General features: G+C 46.2%; 1 long non-coding RNA gene across 3 annotated transcripts; it reads right to left on the bottom strand.

Moving 5' to 3' along the window:
- Positions 1 to 862: 862 nt before the first annotated feature.
- Positions 863 to 19,614, bottom strand: LOC140185379 (uncharacterized). Of its 3 annotated transcripts, XR_011882550.1 has the most exons (3): positions 19,262 to 19,595; positions 6,664 to 7,932; positions 863 to 6,233 (listed from the first exon to the last, which is right to left on the bottom strand). It is a non-coding gene; the product is annotated as an uncharacterized lncRNA (long non-coding RNA). The 3 variants fall into 3 exon arrangements; XR_011882548.1 differs by lacking the exon at positions 863 to 6,233 and having other exon boundaries at positions 6,303 to 7,932; positions 19,262 to 19,614; XR_011882549.1 differs by lacking the exons at positions 863 to 6,233; positions 19,262 to 19,595 and adding an exon at positions 9,729 to 17,178 and having other exon boundaries at positions 6,303 to 7,932.
- Between the last annotated feature and the right edge of the window lie 65 nt (positions 19,615 to 19,679).

Below are 19,679 nucleotides of genomic sequence, written 5' to 3'. Positions count from 1 at the left end.
ACGTTTTACATGAGGTGAATCGTGTCAGCAAGCTGCTCCAGAGCCCACAAGTGGGAATCGATGTGCTACAGCGCGAGGTGGAATATGTTCTGAAATTTCTCAAGGAATACAGAGAGAACGGCCTTTCATCCGCCCAAACAGATGCCAGAGACACAGCTGAAGAGATAGGGATACCAATGGTCTTTCCTACTGCATGAATCAGAAAACCAAAACGCCAGTTCCAGTGCGAGTCCCAAAGTGCAGATCCTTCCCTGACAGTGGCACCCGAGGAACGGTACAAGAGAGAAGTTTTCCTTCCACTAGTGGACTCTGCCATCACAGGCATCAGTAAGCGCTTCAAGCTGATGGAGTCGTTTTACAGTCTGTTTGGCTTCATTTATGGAAGAGAGGAAATGAAAAAAGCCACCCAAAGTCGCACACTGAAAGACAGCTGCGTAAACATGGAGAGGACACTTGGTGATGTGGATGCTGAGGACCTTCTGCGCGAGGTGTCGGCTGCTGTTGTGCCTGCAAAAAAAAAAAAAAAACTGGCCTGCAAATTCTGAGCTACATTTACAGCAACAAGCTGGTTGAACTGTATCCTAACCTCACCATTGCTCTGAGACTCATGCTGACAATGTCTGTGACTGTAGTGAGTGGAGAGAGAAGTTTTCCGAGACTAAAGCTCATGAAAACGCATCTGAGGACAACAATGCTCCAGGAGCGTCTGTCAGCTCTTGCTCAGGTATCAATTCAGCATGAAATAGCAAGATCACTGGACAAAGATGAGCTCATTAAAGCATTCTCAGCACTCAAGCACAGGAGGGTGTTGAAGTTCTAGTGATAAGTCCTTTAACACATTTTTAGCAGAAATAAAGTTTATAATTATAATAAAATAAGCCACATATTTCACTCAAAATGTGTATAGGTGATTTGGCGGCGTTTCCACAAATCGTAATATCGCTCTCCCGCTTGCGTCCCCTCTCTCTCTGACTCTCCTCCTGTTCGCTCTCCAGGTCTTACGTGAGCTGTCCGTGGTGCTTAAAGAGAGCGAGAGGCAGTTTGTTGTAACCTTCCAGAAGTTCACTTTCAGACACTGTTTATTGAATTAATAAAGTGTGATTTTTTATTAAATATGACATTGCTTTTGTCATTAATTTAATTAGAGGGACATTCTTTAAGCTGTCTGTTCTTATGTCAGCTGATACCTAACACATAGTGCCATTCGATGCAGACTAGTTGCTGAAAAGGGCGAGGCTTCTCATTCCAAAGTAAAAAATGTCATTGTTTCAGTTTTTAATTAAGATAATTGTTTGGATTATGTTGAGCTCTCTGTCCATTATGCTGAAAGTGCATATAATGCATCAACGTTTAAGTCCGAAATGATACCATTATTGATGCAAACCAACTTGAATATTAGTTTTTATTCTTTATTTTTTTTTGGGGAGAGGGGGAATCGGCGGTAGGGCCCCACAATAACACTTGAAATGGACCCCCAGACGCTTTAGGCCGCATATGCGTCTGTGGGCCAGTGTTTGTGGTGGTGGGTGGGCCAGGATTATAGTGGCGTGTGGGGCAGTGTTTTTGGTGGTGGGTGGGTGGGTCAGGATTATAGTGACGTATGGAGCAGTGTTTGTGATGGTGGGTGGTCGTTTGTGGAGGTTATGTTTTCTCCATGGACCATGATAATGAAAGGCTTTCCACTGTGAGGGTTAAGGTATGTAAGACCGCAGTGTTAGGTTTTATTTTGACCATCTGGGGAATAGATTATGTCCCGAGGCCTGGTTATTTGGCTTCACCTCGTATTAAGATGTAACCTCCCCACATTTGGTTTTCTCTGATCTTTATGTTATGTGTGTGTGGGGGTGGGGGTGTACTCAGGATTAAATTAACAGAATTTACTGGATATTTGGTGTTACTTAACCCTGCAACCTGGAGCTTAGGGGTGACATATTTTCTGCAATCCCAGCTTGTGTTTAACCTCCTGGTTCCTTTTCTCTTTCTTTTTATCTCGGCTTTTTTTTTTTGTTGCCATCCCGTGGAAAAGGAGAAGGAAAAGCGTGTCGCCTTTGATTAGATGCAGTTCTGCGGGCAGTGGGAAATGATCTGGTGTTTCCTGATCTCATAATTGGTCGTTCATCATCACCGAAACCTGCCATATTGCTCTGCCCCACGCCTTCACTAACTAAGTCAACACTTACCTTTACTGGGGTCTTCCTCGTCTTTGCACAAATTTTAATGTGTATGTTTATAACTGTAGGGTTCTCAGTAATATTAACTGTAATGTTAACTGTTAACTGCTAAGTATGCTGAAATGGCTTCTTTGCAATGCTAACTATTAGGTAATGTTCTCCGTCGTTGAAATGCTTGGGTTATAGTTATAGATAACAGAGGAACTAACCAATGGAAGCTGTGTTATTCTATCTGTATGTGTGGGAGTCTGGGTAAGTGGACCGACTTGTCGGGAGGAGAACCGAAGAGGAAGTACGTGCTGGACGCCCTCTGATCGACCACCGTGGTTGGTCCCAGGCGGCGGGTCGGAGGAGATCGACTGGTGGAAAGAAGACCCCGTTAATTGAGCTCCAACTGCTGTGCACGAAGTGGTTGAACTCTGATAAGTTTGGCGCCTTTAACTTTCCTTTTATATTGTATCTGTGTTAATTACACAGTTCCAGTAAGATCTATAAAGTGTAATCTGTAAATCGTACATTGTGTGCTGTCTGATATTTGTTGTGTGAGTTTGTACCAGGGCGCATTACACAGCGACTACGCAAACGGGAGACACGGTTTGACGGCCGGACAGGCTTTCCCCCAGACAAACACGAGCTGGTAGCCCTGAGCCTTACAGAACTATCTATTTGTGGTGGGTTTATTGCTTATCGGTAGTGTCTAGGCAAGGGCTGAAGGGTGAGAAGGCCAGGTGCTGTGGCGCCGTGTGGGCCAGGGTTTTTGTAGCTGTGAGGGCCAGGTTTAGAGTGGTGCTAGAAAGTTTATGAACCCCGCAGAGTTTTCTCAACTTCTGTATAAACATGATCTGATCTTCATTAATCTCATAAAACTAGACAGAGAAAACAACTCTTGTTCATTTATTTAATGAGAAAAATGAAGCAATAATACTTACATTTGCTGGGGAAAGTATGTGAACCTCAGGGATAATGCCGTCTACAATATCTATTCGGAGTCCCGTGTTCAATGAGATCAGATTGAATTGTTGGTTGTAGAGGTGTCCTGCCCTATATATATATATATATGAAGATTCACAAAGTCGAGTTACCGTCAGAGCCTGCACCTGTTAATGTGGACCATATCTCGATCAAAAAAATAACTTTCAGCAGAAGTACTGTAGAGATGCACGAAGATGCAAAAGGCTACAAAAACATTTCGAAAGTCCCGAGTGTTGCTTCAGTTCACAGTAAAGGAACCTATCTCCACATGGAGGAAATTCAGTACTGTTGCCACTCTCCCTAGGATTAGACGTCCTGCAAAGATCACAAGGGAATCCTTAACGAGATGAAAAATAACCCAAGGATAACAGGAAAAAAAAAACATGCAGAAATCTCTAGAACTTGCTGAAGTCTTGTGTGTCCACTGTTAGAAAAACAGTGAGCTAGAATTGTTTTCATGGAAGAACACCACGGAGGAAATGACTGCTCTTCAAAAAAAAAAACCTTTCTGCACGTCTCAAGCTTACAAAAGACTACCTGGATGCTCTACAAGACTTCTGGGACAATGTTCTGAGGACAGGTGAGACAAATGTTGAAGGTTTTGGCAGAAATGCGCATTACTTTGTTTGGAGGGAAAACAGCACTGCCCACCAACACCAGAACCTCATCATAACTCTGAGGCATGATGGAAGGAGCATTATACTTTGGGACTTCTTCGCTGCGTAAGGTCCTGACAGCTTGTAATCGCTGAGGGAACGATAAATTCAAAGCTGTATCAAGACATTTCATGGGAGAACGTCAGAACAGCAAAGGGTTGGGAAGTTTATTGGGGAAAGAGGTACGGGACTGGACAAGGGAAATGTAATAGAGGGCAGATGGGTATCGCCTCCATCTGGTGCTCCACCCTCTTTTACTTTCTTCCATTACCTTATTTACTTCACCCATACCCCTCCTTCCGGTTGTACCTATCAGCTTTTGTTTCTCTCTCTCAACTCCACAGCCTGTAAGCCTGACTTCTCATCTTTATTCCACCAGCCCTGCTGGTGTCCCAGCCGGAAACGTCGACTGTACTCTCTTCCATAGGTGCTGCATAGCCTGCTGAGTTCTTCCAGCAATTTTATATGTGTGTTACTAATTACCCTGTCACCTTTTTTTCTTACCGCGGGCCCATCAACTTTCTCTGGTTCCAATCATCCTTCCTTTCGTCAGTGCTACACTCTACTCTCCCATTAGATTCGTTCTTCTGCAGCTCTTTAACTTTTCCAACCCTCATCTCCCAGCTTCTGAATTCAGTTCCATCCCCTCCCACCAAGCTTGCCAAACTCACCGACCAACTGCCAGCTTGTACATCTACGACATTCCTCAACTTCTCATTCTAGCACCTGTTCCCGTCCTTTCCGGTCCCGATGAAGTGTCATTTTACAAAACGTGGACTGTTGAGTGCTGTCCAGAGAGGCTGGACACCGTCAAGTATGAGGGTTCTTCACCGCGGACCTGTCATTGCGGGAGGACACCACCAGGTGGCAGGTGTTATCAACAAGTTACCGGCCATTGCGGCAGAAAACCACCAGGCGAGAGTGCCGTCCACAGAGGACCTGCCATTCCGCCAGGACGCCGCTGGGTAGGAAAGTTACACACAGAAAATGTTGGAAGAACTCAGCGGGTTAGGCAGCGTCTATGGAAATGAATCAACAATTGACGTTCCGAGCTGAGACCGTTTTTTTCAGGACTGGAATGGAAGGGGGAAGGCCAGAATAAAAAGGCGGGGCAGAAGGAGGAGGATAGCTGTAAGGTGAAGTCCTTCAGCTGGGAAAGATAAAGGGATGGAGAGTAATACATCTGATTGGAAAGGAGAGGATATACCATAGGAGAAAGGGCAAGAGGAGTGTTAACAGTAGGAGGTGATATGCAAGTGAGAAGAGCCAGAGTGGGGGAAAGATGATGAGGAGAGGGGAAAGGATAACGTTTACTGGAAGGAGAAATCGATACTCATACCATCTGGCTGGAGTTTATATAAAGAAACTATAAGGTGTTACTCTTCCACCCAGTGGTTGGCATCATCATGGCATAACAGGAAGCCTTGGACCGACCTTTTGGAACGGGAATGAGAACAGGAATAAAATTGTTTGGTCAGAGGGAAGTTCCAGTTTTGGCAGATGAAACGGAGGTGCTGGACGGAGCGATCCCTCCAGTTTACGCCGGGCCTCACCAACGTGGAGGAGCTGCATCAGGAGCACCGGATCCACCGGGTGTCGTACTCATCTCGCTTTCAGGGAAAGCTGCCAGGAGGAACATTAGTGGAGAAGGACAAATGGAGGGAGCGATCTCTGCAGAAACCGGAAAGTATTGGTGAGGTGATAAATATGTGTTTGGAGCACAAGACACTGGAACAGAATCAGGTCATTCGGCCCATCGAGTCTGCTTCCCCCATTTCATCATGGCTGATCCATTTCCCTCCTGAACTCATCCTTCTGCCCTCCCACCAGAACAATTCACGCCCGGAGTAATCAAGAACCTGTCAACCTCCGCCATATTTATAGTCCAATAACCTGCCAACACAGCCACCTGTGGCAACGAATTGAACAGATTCACCACCTACTGTTCTCAACCAGGCAATTATAGGGCGGTGAGGCTGACATCAGAAGTGCTAAATCTATTGGATTATCTAAAGGCAAGTGTGCCGAATGGCCTCGGCCCGACACGTCGAATGTACTCTTTTCCATAGATACTGCCTGGTCTGCTGAGTTCCTCCAGCATTGTGTCTGTGTGTTGCTCGGATTTCCAGCACCTGCAGATTTTCTCTTGTTTGTGACAATCAATTGCATTCATATTTTACGGACAGGAAGGCTGGTTTAACATTTTATCTGGAACTGGCCACTTTAGTTTTTAACACTATGAGTGCGATGTTGTACTATGAATATGTTGACCACTACACTCTACATGGTTTTGTTCTATTTGTATTGCTTCTCGTAAAATGTGTGAATGATTTGTGTTTCTGTTGTTGTGAGCGCGGCTTTGTCATGTGTCTGTGATGATGTTGCCGGTATGTTTATCAGAGCAGCTGTGTTCAATGTCATTTTCTGTACACAACTGTAAAGGAGAAGAAAACAATTGTTACTCCGGATCAGATGCAGCAATAAAAAGGGAAACACACAATGATAAAGAACACAATAATAAAAATACAATAAATATAAATACATAGGATAGCTTATATACACAGATTGATTGTATGTCCTTAAAGTGACACCTGGCTGTACATGAGGTGACTGACAGGAAATGATAAAGTATTGGTGGTTGCGGGTGTGGAGGAGTGGGTTAATGGGAGGAGGTGTCAGTTACTGCTTCTTGGGGCGAGTAACTGTTTTGAGTAACTGGGGCGTTTCTGGTGTGGATGCAATGTAGCCTCCTCCATGACGGGATTGGGACAACAGTCCGTGAGTCGGGTGGGTGGGATCCTGCATGATGTTACTGGCCTTTAGGCCACCTTTTTGTATCCATCTCCCTGATGGTGGACAGGCACCTTTTTGTATCCATCTCCCTGATGGTGGACAGGCTGATGTCACTGATGCTTTGGGCAGTTTGGACCGCCAGTTCAGAGCCTTCCTGTCAGCTGTAGTGCAGTTTCCGTACTGTGCAGTGACGCAACGAGTTAGGATATTCTCCACTGCGCACCTGCAGATTGAAATGCGTGTGGATATACAGTGCACAGCCCAGCTCTCTACAGCCTCCTCAGAAAGCGGAGGGTCGGTGAGTTTACTGTGACGGTGTAGGATGTGTTCTGGCACCATGAGAGTTTGAGACTGCTGACAGTTTCCACTGCCACGTCACTGATGTAAAGAGCGATGTGAGAGGTGCGAGTTCTCCCAAAGTCAATAACCATCTCCTTTATCCTGCTGACATTGAGGAAGAGGCATCAGGCTCAGCGCTCTTCCACCTCCTCTCTGTCGGCCATCTCACAGTTGTTGGCGATGAGCCCCACAAGTGTGGTGTCATAGGCGACCCTGACGGTGTGATTACTCAGGTGTTTGACTGTGGAGTCATGTGTGAGCAGAGTGTACAGCAATGGGCTCAGCACACAGCCGTGGGGACACTGTGCTGAGGAGGACAGGAGACAGGAACTGTTGTACATCCTGACCATCTGATGGATAGCATGATGGGTTGTTTTTGGTATTTCAAATTCTTCTTTCTGTTCTTCACTCAATGACATCTCTGCTGATACACCCTCTGGACCGTACGTAATGGATGTGTCCGGTTAAAGAAAGAGTTTCTGCTCTGTGTTCGGTAAGGACCAGTTGATAATAAATCAGCTGAAATAGTTCAGTATACAGGGTGGTAGAATGTAAATACATCAGAGGTTTACATGTCAGGAGAAGGTGTCGTAGATAATCAGCGTCGCTGTGCAGTTCAAGACTGTCTGTACCTCGAAAGCAGAGCTGTCCTGCAAGTCTATTCCAGCAGAAGACTCCCATGTGTCCTGGAAATGGAAAATAAAGTCAGTAATAGCGTATCCCGCTGTCTGTCTGCACCTGGTGACATTTACAAAATCAATATGCTGACGTGCTGTCCCATCAGTGGCAGCCTTACACAGTCCCTTTAACCACGTTTCCATGGTAACATTATTAATGTCATTAATTGTTCGTGTCCAATCTCCATCTCTTCGTCGATGGAGTTCAAAAACTCTTTCTACTGCACGTCACGCTGGGATTCGAGCTCTTTGTTCTGTCGTCTGCTAACATTAAAACTTCATCCAGAATCTTGGATCCGGGCTGGACTCGGGCTGTCTTAGACTCTGTAGGTGGGTATATAAGAACATACGAAGATAATAATTAGGAGCAGGACTCGGCCATCTGGCCCATCGAGCCTGCTCCGTCATTCAATAAGATCATGGCTGATGTGGCCAAGGACTCACCTTCACCTACCTGTCCCTTAACCCTCCATAACCCTTAATTCCCATACGATGCAAAATCTATCCACCCTTGTCATAAAAATATTTACTGAGGTTGCCTCTACTGCTTCATTTTGCAGAGAATTCTACAAATTCACCACTCCAGGAAAAGCAGTTCCATCTCATCTCCGTCCTAAATCTACTCCTCAGAATCTTGAGGCTGTGTCCGGAAGTTCCAGTCTCACCTCCCAGTGGAAGCAACTTTCCTGCCTAAATCTTATCTATCCCTTTCATAATTTTATATGTTTCCATAAGACCTCGTCTCATTCTTCTGAATTCCAGTGAATATGTCGCAGGTGTTTTAACCTCTGTCCACAATCATTGTGGAAAATCATTTATTTTACCATGAGATCATAGAGAGTCCACATTTGTGGAACGCTGAGTTTGAGGGAAATCATCTTGTGTTTGGTTCCAGTAGCAGACAAGTGTATGTGTCCATATCAGAACAGAGGCGTTAGTTAGAACGTTCTTTCCCAACCGTCCACACTTATCTCATCTGTACAGCTGTATTATCGCTCTGCTGAGGGGCTGTGGTCAGCACAATAATCTTAGTACTACAGACTTTCAACTGAATTGGATAAATACAGGCTGTCAAGTCACAAAGTTTTAACAGCACACAATTCTTTTAACCCTCTCTTCCCCCTCACTTCCCTTCTCTGTCTGCCACCCTCACCTTCTCTCCATATCTCTCCCACCAATCTCCGCCCTCTGAATGAGAGGGAAATCAGCTTGTATTTGGTTCCAGTAGCAGACAAGTGTGTATGAACTCCTCAGAGCAGAGGAGTCAATTCAGAACGTTCTTTCCCATCCGTCTACACTTATCTCATCTGTACAGCTGTATTATCGCTCTACTGAGGGGTTGTGGTCAGCACAATGATCTTAGTTAACAGACTTGCAACTGAATTGGATAAATACCGGCCATCGAAAAAATCATAAAGCTTTAACAACACACAACACTTTTAACCCTCTCTTCCCCCTCCCTACCCTTCTTTCACTACATCTCTCACCCCACCGACTCTCCCCCCACCCTTCCCCCACTCTCCACCCTCTGAGTTAGAGGGAGCTCAGCTTGAGTTCGGATCCAGTAGCAGACAAGTGTGTGTGACTTTATCAGAACAGAGGAGTTAATTCAGAACGTCCTTTCCCAACCGTCCACACTTATCTCATTTGTACAGCTGTATTATCGCTCTACTGAGGGGTTGTGGTCAGCACAATGACCTTAGTTCTGCAGACTTGCAACTGAATTGGATAAATACAGGCTATCGACGAAGTCACAAACTTTAACAGCACACAACTGTTTTAACCCTCTCTCCCCCACCCCCTACCTTCTCTCCATTCTCCTCCCTCTGAGTTACAGGGAAATCAGCTCATGTTTCTATTTGGGAAAAATCCACAAGGTCCCAAAGCTTTAACAACACACAGCTCTTTTCACCCTCTCTGCCCGCCCCCCTCCCCTTCTCTCCATTCTCCTCCCTCCGAGTTACAGGGAAATCAGCTTGTGTTTCTATCTGGGAAAAATCCACAAGGCCACAACGCTTTAACAACACACAGCTCTTTTGATTTCATATTTCAAATATTCTTCCACAGGGCTGATGACTATAAATGCTTTGGCGCTGCCAGTTCAGAGAGCTGACACGTACCTGCTGTCACAGAGAAGGCACAGCACTGCTACTGCTTTAGAAGTTTTCACAAGTTCAGCTTGTCGTCTAAAACTCTGACAAACTTCGATAAATGCATGATAGACAGCATCCTGACTGGTTGCATCACAGCCCGGGACAGAAACCGGTTCCCATGAACGGAAAATTCTACAGAAAGTGCTGGACATCTCCCAGCCAGCAAAAAAAAATTCAGCACATCGACAAGAAGTGCTGCCACAAGAAAGCAGCATCAATGATAACACCTCCCACCCGCTCAGGCCACGCTCTCTTCCCGCTGCTGCCTTGGGGAAGGAGGTCCCACACGCATGGACACATTTTCCAGGCCTCTGCAACTCATCGTCTCAGCATTATGAGTCTGTCGGTCTTCGTGTGTAGTTTATTTTTATTTTATTACATTTTTCTGTTCTACTGTGCATGCCCGTCAGAAAATGAATATCATGGTCGTACATGGTTATGTATATGTACTTTCATAATAAGTTTAATTTCAAATTTGAGCAAAGACGCAGAAGCACACAGACATCCCTCCAAAGGCAGAATGAGACACACACTCACAAACTCACACTCACATACTCACACACACACTCACACACTCAGACTAACAGACACACACACACAAACACACTCACACACACACACACTCACACAGACACACACACTCACACACACACACACCCACACAGACACACACACTCACACTCACACACACTCACACACACACTCACTCACACAGACACACACACACACAAACACACTCACACAGACACACACACTCACACTCACTCACACAGACACACACACTCACTCAGACTAACAGACTCACACTCACATACTCACACACACACTCACACACTCAGACTAACAGACACACACACAAACACACTCATACACACACTCACACACACACACTCACACAGACACACACACTCACACACACACTCACTCACACAGACACACACACTCACACAGACACAGACACACACACACACTCACACAGACACACACACTCACAGACACACTCACACACACACACACTCACACAGACACACACACTCACACACACACTCACACACAGACACACACACTCACACAGACACACACACAGACACACACACTCACACACACACTCACTCACACAGACACACACTCACACTCACTTTCACAGTCAGACACACACACTCAAACACTGATCCACACCTGCTCGCGCAGAGAGGCACACAGGCCATGAGACTCATACGAAACACAGACAGACACACACGTGCTCGCACAGACACATGCTGTGTACAGTACATGCACACTCACACACATCAATAGAAGCAAACACGCACACAGACTCAAATACACATGCAGACATCACAAGAATCCCGGCCCTGTTGCAAGGCCTGTGGAAAGGATGTGGGAGTGTCCTTTTGAAATGGAGATGAGGAAGAATTTCTTAAACCAGAGATTACTGAATCTGTGAAATTCCTTGCTACAGCCAGCTGTGGAGGTCGTCATTATTAATATTTAAGGCAGAGGTTGATAGATCCTTGACTGGTCAGGGCATGAAGGGATACAGGGAGAAGGCAGGAGACTGGAGCTGAGAGGGATAATGAATCAGCCGTGTTGAAATTACCGTGCAGACTCGGTGAGCCAAATGGCCTAATTATTCTCCTGTAACTTGTGGTCTCATAACAAACTCTCATTCAATGTCAGCAAGAGCAAGGAGCTGATTATTAACCCCAGAGGGAGGGAACAGGAGGTCAATGAGCCAGTCCTCATCGGGGATCAAAGGTGGACAGGGTCACCAATCTCAAACCTTTGTAATCACCTTCAAGGCTCTTCATCTCATGTTATTAATATGCATTATTATTATTATATTTATTTATTTATTTTCTTTTGTATTTGCATAGTTTGTTGTTTTTGTTTGCATATGATTTCCTTTTTCTTTTGTCTGTCCTGTTGAGTACAGTTTTTTATGTTGGCGCGTGGCCAAGTGGTTAAGGCTTTCGTCTAGTGATCTGAAGGTCGCTAGTCGAGCCTTGGCTGAGGCAGCGTGTTGTGTCGTCGAGCAAGGCACTTAACCACACATTTGCTCTGCGACGACACCGGTGCCAAGCTGTATGGGTCCTAGTGCCCTTCCCTTGTACAACATCGGTGGCGAGCAGAGGGGAGACTTGCAGCATGGGCAACTGCCGGTCTTCCATACAACCCTGCCCAGGCCTGCACCCTGGAAACCTTCCAAGGCGCAAATCCATGGTCTCGCGAGACTAACGGGTGCCTGTTTGTGAATTCTATTATGGTTCTTTGCTTTACTGAGCTTGCCCACAGAAAAACGAATCTCGGGATTCCAGCAGAAGTGGTTCAGGCAGGTTCGATGTTGTCGTTTAAAGTTAAATTGGATAGAAATATGGACAGGAAAGGAACGGAGGGTTATGGGCCGAGTGCAGGTTGGTGGGACTAGGTGAGAGTAACAGTTCGGCACGGACTAGAAGGGCCGACATGGCCTGTTTCCGTGCTGTAATTGTTATACGGTTATATGAGGGGTTGGTCATGACGAGAATCAACTCCTGCCTGTGCATGGACCTGGACCCACTGCAATTTGCTGATCGCCACAATCTGTCCACAGCGGATGCAATCTCACTGTCTCTCCACTCAGCCTTAGATCAGCAGGACAATAGCAATACACAAGTCAGGCTGCTGATTACAGCTCAGCGTTCAACAAAATCAGACCCTCAATTGTAATCAACAAGCTCCAAACCCTGGGCCTCTGTACCTCCTTCTGCAACTGGATCCTCACCAGGAGACCACAGTCTGTGTGGATCAGAAATAACATCTCCTCCTTGCTGACAATCAACACTGACACACCTCAACGATGCGTGCTCAGCCCACTGCTCTGCTCTCTCCACACCCACGTCTGTGTGTATAGACACATATATAACCTTGACCTCAACATCATTAAGACAAAGGAATTGATTGTGGATTCAGGAAGGGGAAGTCGAGGGAACACACACCAATCCTCATCGTTGGATCAGAAGTGAAAAAGGTAGCAATTTCCATTTCCTGCTTGTCAACATCTCTGAGGAACTATCCTGGGCCCAACATATTGATGCAGTTACAATGAAGGCACAACATCGGCTATATTTCATTCGGAGATTGAGGGAATCGGTCTGTCACTAAAAACACTTGCAAATTTCTACAGATGTACTGTGGAGAGCATTCTAACTGGTTTTGTCACTGCCTGGTGTGGAGAGGCCACTGCACAGGATCGGAAAATGCTGCAGAAAGTTGTAAACTCAGCCAGCTCCTTCATGGACACTGGACTCCACAGCATCCAGGACACAGTCAAAAGATGATGCCATCACTAAGGACACCCAACACCCAGGACATGCCGTCTTCTCATTGCTGCCACCAAGGAGGATGTACAGGGCCCCGAAGACACACTCACCGGTTCAGAAACAGCATCTTCCCCTCTGCCATCAGATTTCTAAATGGACAATGAACTCCAGAACACTTCCTCAGTATTTTCCCTCGCTTTTTGCAGTGCTCTTCAAATTTAATTTTATACATACTGATTGTAATTTGTAGTTTTTATCACTAGATATTGCAATGTACTGCTGTCACAAAACAACAAATTTCACCACATATGCCAGTGATATGAAACCTGATTCTGATACACAAACACACACAGCTGGGCTCAGACACACAACACTCCCACATTCCTCCCTTTGTGACTCCCAGCTTGCTCCGTGGCCCCCGGTATGAAGCTCAACCTGTTACAACACCTGCCCTTTAAATTCATGAGTGAGGGTGTGTTGTATCTGTTCACTGTTTGAGTTCGATATTAAATGAAGGGCATGAATGGGAAGGAAGGTTTGATACAAGAATAAAGATCTCTTCTGAAGGTATATGGGGTCCTGGTGAGAGCATACATGGAACATTGTGCACAGGACTGGTCTCCCTCCCAGAGTCAGCCTGTGGGATGAAGGAAATGAAGAGAAAATGAAGGAGAATTCAGTCGAAGCAAGTAGCTGAAGAAGTGAGCGGAAGAATTTCGGGTTGAAAAAGTAGTTTTTTTTAAAAGAACTGCTCGGGGAGAAGAGTCTGCACTGCACAGGCACGTGACATAGCGCGCCAAGGTTTAAAAAGGGAAAATTTCAGCGGTTCTTGTTTCAGTCGAAGCAAGTAGCTGAAGAAGTGAGTGGAAGAATTTCGGGTCGAAAAAGTAGTTTTTTTTAAAGATCTGCTCGGGGAGAAGGGTCTGCACTGTGCAGGCGCGTGACGTAGCGCGCCAAGGTTTAAAAAGCAGATCACCATATACAGCGGCCATCGTTGGAGTGGACTGAGTCAGAGTGGGGCGGCTTTGGCTCAACAGGCTTCGGCGAGAACAGGCACAGGCCAGGGTAGGTTCCGGTAAGTTTTTTGTTCAGATTGTCTAGCGTAGAGAGAATGCCAGGCAGGATGTTGGAATGCTCCTCTTGCAGGATGTGGGAGCCCTCCGGTGTCCCTGACAACAACACCTGCAAGAAGTGCATCCAGCTGCAGCTCCTGACAAACCGCGTTAGGGAACTGGAGCAGGAGCTGGATACCTGCGGATCATTCGGGAGAATGAGGAGATTATAGATCATAGCCACAGGGAGGTGGTTACGCCAAAGGAGCAGAGGACAGGAAATTGGGTCACTGTCAGGCGAGGGAAGAGGAAAGAGCAGGCAGAACAGGGTTCCCTGTGGCCATTCCCCTCAGCAACAAGTATACCGCATAGGATACTGTTGGGGGGGATGACTTACCTGGGACTAGCTGCAGTAGCCGGATCTCTGGCACTGAGTCTAGCTCTGCAGTGCAGAAGGGAGGCGGGGGAAAGAGGAGAGCGGTAGTGATAGGGGACTCGATAGTTAGAGGTGCAGATAGGAGGTTCTGTGGTCGTGACAGAGAATCCAGGATGGTTTGTTGCCTCCTGGGTGCCAGGGTCAAGGATGTCTCTGATCGATTGGGAGGGTGACCAGCCAGATGTCGTGGTGCACATCGGTACCAATGACATAGCAAGGAAGAGTGAAGAGGTCCTGGACAGTGAGTATAGAGAGCTTGGTAGGAATTTGAAAAGCAGGATCTCAAGGGTGGTAATCTCAGGATTGCTCCCTGTGCTAGGTGCCAGTGAGGGTAGGAATAGGATGCTCTGGAGGAGGAACAAGTGGCTGAGGAACTGGTGTAGGGGGCAGGGTTTCAGATTTCAGGATCATTGGGACCTCTTCTGGGGCAGGTGGGACCTGTACAAGAGAGACGGGTTACACTTGAACCACAGGGGGACCAATATCCTTTCAGGGAGGTTTGTTAGTGCTATTGGGGAGGCTTTAAACTAGATTTGCAGGGGGATGGGAACCAGAGTGCCAGAGCTGACAGTGTGGCTGGGGTGAAAATAAATGATATTGAAAGTTTAAGCAAATCCGCTGATAGAAAGGTTGTGAGTGGTGGTAAAAATCTTCTGAGGTGTATATATTTCAATGCTAGGAGTATTATACGCAGGGAAGGCGGATGAGTTGAGGGCGTGGATTGACATGTGGAATTATGATGTTGTAGCAATTAGTGAAACTTGGCTACAGGAGGGGCAGGACTGGCAGCTTAATATTCCAGGGTTCCGATGTTTCAGATGTGACCGAGGCAGAGGAATGAAAGGTGGGGGAGTAGCATTGCTTGTTGGGGAAAATATTACAGCAGTGCTCAGGCAGGACAGATTAGAGGGCTTGTCTACTGATCCTTATGGGTGGAGCTGAGAAACAGGAAAGGTATGGCCACATTAGTGGGATTGTATTACAGACCACCCAATAGTCAACGAGACTTGGAAGAGCAAATCTGCAGAGAGATAGCAGACAACGGCAGGAAACATAAAGTTGTGGTGGTATCGGATTTTAATTTTCCATACATTGATTGGGACTCCCATGCTGTTAGGGGTCTAGATGGTTTAGAGTTTGTAAAATGTGTACAGGAAAGTTTTCTAAATCAGTATATAGAGGGACCAACTAGGGGGGATGCAATATTGGATCTCCTGTTAGGAAACGAATTAGGGCAAGTGACGGAAGTCTGTGTAGGGGAGCACTTTGGTTCCAGTGATCATAACGCCATCAGTTTCAATTTGATCATGGACAAGGGTAGATCTGGTCCTAGGGTTGAGGTTCTGAACTGGAAGAAGGCCGAATTTGAAGAAATGAGAAAGGAACTAAAAACCGTGGATTGGGACAGGTTGTTCTCCGGCAGAGATGTGATTGGTAGGTGGGAAGCCTTCAAAGGGGAAATTTTGAGAGTGCAGAGTTTGTATGTTCCTGTCAGGATTAAAGGCAAATTGAATAGGAATAAGGAACCTTGGTTCTCAAGGGATATTGCAACTCTGATAAAGAAGAAGAGGGAGTTGTATGAAATGTATAGGAAACAGGGGGTAAATCAGGTGCTTGAGGAGTATAAGAAAATACTTAAGAAAGAAATCAGGAGGGCAAAAAGAAGACATGAGGTTGCCTTGGCAGTCAAAGTGAAGGATAATCCAAAGAGCTTTTACAAGTATATTAAGAGCAAATGGATTGTAAAGGATAAAATTGGTCCTCTTGAAGATCAGAGTGGTCGGCTTTGTGCGGAACCAAAGGAAATGGGGGAGATCTTAAATAGTTTTTTTGCGTCTGTATTTACTAAGGAAACTGGCATGAAATCTATGGAATTGAGGGAATCAAGTAGTGAGACCATGGGAACTGTACAGATTGAAAAGGAGGAGGTGCTTGCTGTCTTGAGGAAAATTAAAGTGGATAAATCCCCGGGACCTGACAGGGCGTTCCCTTGGACCTTGAAGGAGACTAGTGTTGAAATTGCGGGGGCCCTGGCAGAAATATTTAAAATGTCTCTGTCTACGGGTGAAGTGTTGGAGGATTGGAGAGTGGCTCATGTTGTTCCGTTGTTTAAAAAAGGATCCAAAAGTAATCCGGGAAATTATAGGCCGGTGAGTTTAACGTCGGCGGTAGGTAAGTTATTGGAAGGAGTACTAAGAGACAGAATCTACAAGCATTTGGATAGACAGAGGCTTATTCGGGAGAGTCAACATGGCTTTGTGCGTGGTAGGTCATGTTTGACCAATCTGTTGGAGTTTTTTGAGGAGGTTACCAGGAAAGTGGATGAAGGGAAGGCAGTGGATATTGTCTACATGGACTTCAGTAAGGCCTTTGACAAGGTCCCGCATGGGAGGTTAGTTTGGAAAATTCAGTGGCTAGGTATAAGTGGAGAGGTGGTAAATTGGATTGGACATTGGCTCGATGGAAGAAGCCAGAGAGTGGTAGTAGAGAATTGCTTCTCTGAGTGGAGGCCTGTGACTAGTGGTGTGCCACAGGGATCAGGGCTGGGTCCATTGTTATTTGTCATCTATATCAATGATCTGGATGATTATGTGGTAAATTGGATCAGCAAATTTGCTGATGATACAAAGATTGGAGGTGTAGTAGACAGTGAGGAAGGTTTTCAGAGCCTGCAGAGGGACTTGGACCAGCTGGAAAAACGGGCTGCAAAATGGCAGATGGGGTTTAATACTGACAAGTGTGAGGTATTGCACGTTGGAAGGACAAACCAACATAGAACATACAGGGTTAATGGTAAGGTACTGAGGAGTGCAGTGGAACAGAGGGATCTGGGAATACAGATACAAAATTCCCTAAAAGTGTCGTCACAGGTAGATAGGGTCGTAAAGAGAGCTTTTGGTACATTGGCCTTTATTAATCGAAGTATTGAGTCTAAGAGCTGGAATGTTATGATGAGGTTGTATAAGGCATTGGTGAGGCCGAATCTGGAGTATTGTGTTCAGTTTTGGTCACCAAATTACAGGAAGGATATAAATAAGGCTGAAAGAGTGCAGAGAAGGTTTACAGACACAGTCTCACAGGGTATTGACAGGGTAGAGGAAGGAATGATGTTTCCCCAGGCTGGGATGAGGAACCAGGGGTCACAAAATCCGAGGTCAGCTCAGCAGGACTGAGATGAGTAGAAATTTCTTCACCCAAAGTGCTGTGAATCTGTGATATTTCCTCCACAAGGTTTCTAAATTCAAAGAGCAAATTTAGGGGCTCTGCGATGTTGGGAAAGTTGGAGGAAAGTGGCGCTGAGGTCAAAGGTCAGGCATGTTCTGCATGAAAGGCATATGACAAGCTCGGCAGAACTCAGCATGGATTCCTTAAAGGAAAATCCTGCCTGACAAATCTATTACAATTTTTTGAGGAAATTACCAGTAGGCTAGACAACAGAGATGCAGTGGATGTTGTATATTTGGATTTTCAGAAGGCCTTTGACAAGGTGCCACACATGAGGCTACTTAAGATAAGAGCCCATGGTATTATGGGAAAGTTACATACGTGGATAGGGCGTTGGCTGATTGTCAGGAAACAGAGAGTGGGAATAAAGGGATCCTATTCTGGTTGGCTGCCGGTTACCAGTGGTGTTCCACAGGGGTCAGTGTTGGGGCCGCTTCTTTTTACATTGTATATCAACGATTTGGATTATGGAATAGATGGCTTTGTGGCTAAGTTTGCTGACAATATGAAGATAGGTGGAGGGGCCGGTAGAGCAGAAGAAACGGAGAGTCTGCAGAGAGACTTGGATAGATTGGAAGAATGGGCAAAGAAGTGGCAAATGAAATACAATGTTGGAAAGTGTATGGTTATGCACTTTGGCAGAAGAAATAAATGGGCAGACTATTATTTAAATGGGGAAAGAATTCAAAGTTCGGAGATGCAACAGGACTTGGGAGTCCTCGTACAGGATAACCTTAAGATTACCCTCCAGGTTGAGTCGGTAGTGAAGAAGGCAAATGCAATGTTGGCATTCATTTCTAGAGGAATAGAGTATAGGAGCAGGGATATGATGTTGGGGCTCTATAAGGAGCTGGTGAGACCTCACTTGGAGTACTGTGGGCAGTTTTGGTCTCCTCATTTAAGAAAGGATGTGCTGATGTTGGAGAGGGTACAGGGAAGATACACTAGAATGATTCCGGGAATGAGAGGGTTAACATATGAGGAACGTTTGTCCGCTCTTGGACTGTATTCCTTGGAGTTTAAAAGAATGAGGGGAGACCTCATAGAAACATTTCAAATGTTGAAAGGCATGGACAGAGTGGATGTGGCAAAGTTGTTTCCCATGATGGTGGAGTCTAGTACGAGAGGGCATGACTTAATGATTGAAGGGCGCCCATTCAGAACAGAAATGCGAAGAAATATTTTTAGTCAGAGGGTGGTGAATCTATGGAATTTGTTGCCACGGGCAGCAGTGGAGGCCATGTTTTTGGGTATATTTATGGAAGAGATTGATAGGTATCTGAGTAGCCGGGCCATCAAAGGTTATGGTGAGAAGGCAGGGGAGTGGGACTAAATGGGAGAATGGATCAGCTCATGATAAAATGGCGGAACAGACTCGATGGGCCGAATGGCCGACTTCTGCTCCTTATGGTCAATGGTCTAACCGGCGCAAGGGGCCGAACAGACACACCCGCTCCTTTTTTTTAATTTTCTAAAGCACGCGTTTACCTTCCCGCCTTGTTCTCCTTTGGCCTTCAGCCTGTCGGACTGCGCAGGGGAGCGCACTGAGCACCGGAGATCCATCGGCAGCAATGCGGGGCAGCTCCCGTCTCCCCGCAGCAGGAGCCAGTTCAGGGAGGCAGCTCCAGAAAAGAGACCCAGATCGACAGCGGGGAAATTCCGGGCACCCTCTGTGTAGGTGAAACATCTCGCAGAATCACCGCCAGTCTCTTCACCTCTGCCATCGTAAGGATTCAAGACCCCGGCCGGCGTTGCAGCCTTTACCGGAGGTAACTCCCGATCTCTGGCCTCTCAGCGGATCAACTCGCTCTCGCTTCCAAACTTCCGTCCGCACCGAACGCTCAGCGTCCCGCCCACTGACACCCCTCAGCCAATGGGAGCAACACTCTCCCAGCGGTACTCTCTG

This window comes from Mobula birostris, chromosome 20 (genome assembly GCF_030028105.1).
Source record: "Mobula birostris isolate sMobBir1 chromosome 20, sMobBir1.hap1, whole genome shotgun sequence".
NCBI lineage: Eukaryota > Metazoa > Chordata > Chondrichthyes > Myliobatiformes > Myliobatidae > Mobula > Mobula birostris.
The sequence above is the reverse complement of the archived record's forward strand: the minus strand, read 5'-3'. Positions and strand labels throughout refer to the sequence as shown.